Source organism: Ursus maritimus, unplaced genomic scaffold (assembly GCF_017311325.1).
Source record: "Ursus maritimus isolate PB19 unplaced genomic scaffold, ASM1731132v1 scaffold_14, whole genome shotgun sequence".
Lineage (NCBI taxonomy): Eukaryota > Metazoa > Chordata > Mammalia > Carnivora > Ursidae > Ursus > Ursus maritimus.
The window spans coordinates 28,447,526-28,453,525 of NW_024423786.1; positions in this window are offsets into that span (position 1 = coordinate 28,447,526).

A 6,000-nucleotide genomic window follows, 5' to 3' on the forward strand; every position below is an offset into this window, starting at 1 on the left:
ATGGGGTCAGTGGTGTATGTTTGCCACCACCCCCCCCCATACACACAGAAAGGTTGAGAACCTTTGCCAGAGCCCTTCATCATTCATTTCCCCATCCCACTCCTTGCTTTACCCGTTGTCTCTTTTCTTTTTTCTTTTACATTTGTTATAGAGACTAAGGGGTTTTGTTGATTTTTTTAAGTAAACTCTACCCCCAAGGGGGGGCTCAAATTCAGCAATCCAAGATCAAGAGTCACAAGTTCTACTGATTGAGCCAGCCAGACGTCCCCCTCATTGTCTCTCTTCTTAATTCTCTAACCTATAAAATGGAAACCGTATCCTATCCTTTTTCATACAAACCATGTAAGCTACACACTTTTAATTTCTTGAAAGAAAGTCAAACCACCAAACTGGTCCAAACAATTCAACAAATAGTAGTTTATAGTTTACTGCTTGAGGATATTAATATGTCATATTTTTGTGTTTCTACATAAAATGAGATCATGGCTAAGAGCAAGAAGTCTGGGGTTCCACCCTGGCTAGCCAGGCGTTTTGGTTTTGCCACTCAACAAACACGTGGCCTTAGACTAATCACTGATACCCACCAAGCCTGGTTTATTTCACCTGAAGATGGGGATAACCAGCCCCCCTACTTTATGGCTCACAGTGGTGATACAGTGATAACAATTGCTAATAACTGCTAGGCTCACAGTGCCTGGCTCATAATCAGAAATCAGGAACCATGGTTGCTCCCTGGGGAAAAAAGATTACATTTGGCCAAAGGGAGACTTGATTTCCACTATATTGAGGATTAGTGTACCATGTGATGTTGTTGCGATTCAGTAAGTGGTCACAATTATCGCTAGTGCATCCAAAAAGTCCATGAGTCCGGAAACACAAAAGTCAGACCTACTCATAACCTCCTAGGGGATCCATATTAATTTATTTACTCCTTTATGTTCTCTAGGTGAAAACTTGATCTAACCTGCAAACGTACATCAAAAGATAATACTTCCCATGCTGAACTATGTTAAATAAGCATATGCTCCAATTTAATTTAACCAGAGGGATAGAGATTTACTTGCTAGGGCTCGTCTTTCATTCCCCAAGCAAGCTCTTATTTATAGAATGTTAAGTTTCTCCCGTACATAAATTTGTACCACCTCCACTCCCACCCTCAAGGAACCTATGGAGGTGTGGGTGGGAGAGAGAATGAGAGCTAAAGGAAATCTTTATTCTGGAATTAAAATAAATATCTTCCCAATACCCAAGGAAAAGTCTGGGAAGCCTTCCTTTAGTTAAAAACTAGACATTTTTAAAAATATTAGTAAGGAAACTAAAAGCATTAGCATGCATTCCAGAACCACAGAGGATGGAAAGTCAGTCTGCCTCGGAACGAGTCAGTAACTAAGAATCTTGATCTGTGCTGAGCGTCATTACAGGACAGTAGGGAGAAAGTCTATATTTGTAAACCAGCATGAAGCTTATCCTGTGCTTAGACACTAACCACGTGTGGAAAAGAAATACACGTAGCACGAAATGCAAAGCTGCAAGGTGAGTTCAAGGGTGTACGTGGCAGAGACATAAAGAAAAGAGAGCATAATTCCTCCAGTCATTTGATTCATTCAACAAACCAAGTGTGGTTGTTGTCCACTGGTGTGGACACTCTGCTTGCTGTGAGGCGGAGACCGAAGCTGAACAAGAGAGGCCCCTGCCTACGAGGAGGTCACAGGCCAGGGGGTTTAAACAGCAAAAATGTACTCTCAAAGGAATGTTCAAGGAGTGGCAGAAAGAAGGGCAGCATCTTAGGAAGTGAGTTTTTAAAATTGCTAACACCACAGGGATGCTGTCAGCAAAATTCGGGCTATGAAAACTACAGAACAAAAAAAAAAACCTGAATTTTTTTTTTCAGGAAGTAAATTGCACTGGGAGGAAAAAAAGAGAGAGGGAAACAAATGTATAAATCAAAAGAGACTTAAAAGGCTTGACGATCATAATGGATGGACCTTGTTTGAATCATAATTTAAACACAGGATTAAAATATGACATTTATAAGAAAACTGGAAATCTGAACACCGGGTATTTGATGATGTTAGGGAATTATTGTTAATATTTTAGGTGATGGTAGTTAAATTATTTATGGATGACAAAATATTATGCCTGGGACTTGCTTTAGCATACTAGGAGAGCAGAGTAGCTGGGAATGTAGAGGAACTGGGATTGGCCTTGGACTGATTTTATTGGGGTTGGGTATATGGGTTCGTTATATTATTCTGTGCTCCCATTGAACACCCCTCATATTAAGGTTCAGTGGTTTTTTATTTAGGAGGGAAGATTCAACAGAAGTCACAAAGGTAAATGAAAAGCATGCAGTTCGCTGGCTAGGGAGAAGCTCAAATTTGGCATGAAAATCTAGCTCTTGTGAATAAATAATCCTCCACTATGTGCCTTCTTTCCTATTTGTGTGAAGAGTGGCTGGACCACTCTTCTTATCTGCTAGAACTTCCTCCTTCTGGTGCTTCTGATTCTTTTTCTAGGCATGGTGAAAGATTTGCACCAGTCCACCTGTTCTCAGGAGCGTCCCCCTTCTGGCCAGTGAGCTTGCTTTTACAAACATCTGTCCAAGGCCAGGGCACAATCCTTTGGGTGACTTTTGTGAGAGTGGCTGACCACCTTGGCTTCATTAGCCCAAGGCTCCCACTCATGGGGGTGCTATGCCTCCAGCTACAGGTCAGCACCCACATGCAAGACCTAAGGGGGAGCTCACCCAAGAAAGGACAGAGAGTCTAGAAGACATGAAGGGACCAGCAGCTTGCTTTCTGACTGGGGATTTCTGAAGAGCAAGGCTTCTCAAGCAACTGTTCAAAACCTAAAGCAAGCTGGCACCATTTTGGATGCCACAAAATATGTGACACTGGTCTCCCCTTTCTCTGGCAGATTCTCTCTCTGAGATACCCTTTCCCATATTTCTTCATCTCTACTGTCACCCAGGTCAGTACCATCATTTCTAAATTCCAAGTTCTCCATAACTTGGTACCTGAGTCCGTCCTGGGCAAGAACATATGGGCAGAAATAGCAGTGAGAGACCATTTGGGATCTATCAGATTTGTAAGGATTTCTTTTTCGGTGATAATGCCCAGTGTCAGTGCAGGTGCTGGGAAAGAGGCATGGTACCTACTTCTGAAAGGCAATTTGTCAGTTGAAATTTAAAGCTTAAAAAACGTGCATATCATTTGCCATAATAATTCTACTTCTGGGAATTTGTCCTATGGGAATTAGCTATGCACCAAATGTATGTATGGGAATGTTCCTGATGGGAGCTATTGCAAAAAAGAAAATGTGAACGACTTAAATATCCAATGATAAAGGACTGTTTAACTCAGCTACAGCCATATAGTGGAGTACTACAGAGACATGAAAATTATGTCTTAGTAGTATATTTAAAATGGGAAAATAGTCAAGCTATAATAAGTGGCAAAGCAGATTATAAAACAGTACATCTCATATGATGTCAACCCTGTCAGTACAGAGAAAGAATGTAAGCTAGTGCATCTGTGATTTCTCCATAGCAGGATATGCATACTTTCAATAGTCTTTTTAATCCTCTGCTTTTCCCAACATTTCTTCATTGATTACTTTTTAAATCAGAAAGAAAAAAAACCCCAGAGTTTTTATATACAAAAACAAGAAAGTGATTCTGGGCAAGCACCTGGCTGGCTCAGTCCGTGGAACATGTGACTCTTGATCTTGGGGTTGTAAGTTCGAGCTCCACCATGGGTGTAGAGATTACTTAAAAATAAAATCTTAAAAAAAAAAAGAAAGTAATTTATTTGCCCTCTTCCTCCTCCTCCAGGCAGACTGAAGGACCATGGTTATGGGTAACATAATGGGTAATAATAATAGCGAACACCTGCGGAGTGCTTTCCTTGGCCAGTCACGGGTGCTTAAGTTTTGTGCATTTTCTCCTTTAGTCCTCGACACCCTGTGCCCAGGTAGATGTCCATCTCCTGCCAAAGCTGGGCAACTCCGGCTTGCAGAGAGGTTTTCCACCCTGCCTGTGGACACACAGCTGACTGATTAGCCAGGCTTCTAACTTGATCTGATTCCAGAACCCACAGTGCCACAAAGACACTCAGCCCTACAAAACCCAGCAAGGAGTTCCATACTGTGCCATAATAGCATGCTCCAGGGAGACCCTAGTCCATCAGACCAAAATCCTATCTCTAGAAAAATCACCAGGCAGTAGGCTGCAAAAGGGGGAGTTTACCCACCCATCACAGATGCCTCCAGAAACCTGTTCTTTATTAGTTCAGCCTGCCACCTCTGTTGGAACGGGAAGTTTCTTATATTTTCTAACTTCCCTGTCAGGTAGTTCTTTGGATATGCTTTTTTAACTTTTTCCCTCTAACTGTCCTCTTTGAGAATCTTAGACCAACCTAGCCGCACCCATTAGCCGTTCTTCATTTCTGGGCCTGGTTTATAGAAGGTATTGACGCATGCCTATTGGTTGAATGGAGTATAAGCTGCATCCGGGCAGGGATCGTGTCTATGTCCGCAAGCACCGTATCCCTGGCATCTAGAGGGGCTCAATATAGAAAATCTCAAGATAGGTGTGCTGGCTAACTAATGCATTAATTATATCACCTTGGGTCTTATCTCCTCTCACTCTGTCAGGACCAGAGAATTATTTTTAGTCTATCTAAATTAGAGCACCAGTCCTTACCTCCTCACTCCTCCCTTAATTGCTTTAGTTGCAGGTTCATGGTATCGTTCTTAGAGTGCTGAGATCAGATTTGTAACCAGTGCCACTGGCAGAATTCACCAGAGATTTGCACAAAAGGATTGTCAAGTATTTGGTTTGATTTCTGTATCCCAAGGCTTTTTCCTGCTAAAATAAACTTCGTCACCCTCTCCCAGAGCAAAACCGCTAGTTCTGCTAACTGGGTCACTTGCCAGAGAGCCAAGATTCTGTCTTTTTCCCCCTGGTCTTGTGTAGGGCCAAGACCCAGTGAGTTGAGCTCTAAAGACTTGCCAAGGCTTTCTATTAATGCCAGTTCGTACCATCATCCCGTACCCCACCCTCCCGCCTTCAACCAGACCCTCCACCTCCCAAAGCAACTTGCCAGGTTGTGTCTCTGGAAAGTTCTCAAGGCAGTTCCTGGCCTGACATGTTTCACCTGGTGCCCTGGGCAAAGAGTACAGGTCCAAGGTCAAAGCTGCCATCCTTCCTCTGAGGTCGTGGGTAAGAAAAAGGCTTCAAATGAAATCCCCTGATTAAGCCAAGCATTCTTGAGCCCATGGCAGGTTCCCTGGGAAGTTGGATCAGTGGTCCAGGCTCCAAAGACAACTGTGTTAGGAGTTTGGATGCAGCTTGTTTTTTAAAAGTCTATATGAGAGACCAGTTAACTAATGGGATTGTCTGGTCTAGAGGAAGAAATTCAAAGAGCATTACTCAAGAGGCAGGTGAGCATTGTCTTTTTGGGGATCTGGGGAAGGGGGCAAGTCAGACAACTTCATGCTAATTATTCACTTATTTAACAGATACAGAGATATTAGAGACATAGAAATGTGATCAAATAGGTGTATTTAACAGATACGTGAAAGTATAACAAATACAAAGAAAATATTCAAATAGTAAGTGTACAAAGCTTGATAAGTATCCACAAATTAGAACCCAAATCAGGAAATAAACCCTTGCTAGCACCTCAGAACCCCCTGCCTCGTATCCCCCAATTTTGCCTATTTTTGAACTTTTAAAAACGGAATCATGCAATATGTAGCCTTTTGGATCTGTTTTTGTTCAGTATTGTTTATGATATTCATTGATGCTATTTAGTGTAGCAGTGGTCTGCTGATTTTTACTGATGTATATAGTATTTCACTTTGTGACCATACCATTATTTACTTACCTATGAGTTCCACACTTGATGGTTATTCAGTTTCCAGTTTAGGACTATTACCAACAGCACTGCTATGCACATTCTAGTCCACGTCTTTGAGTGAACATAGGAACACGTTGCC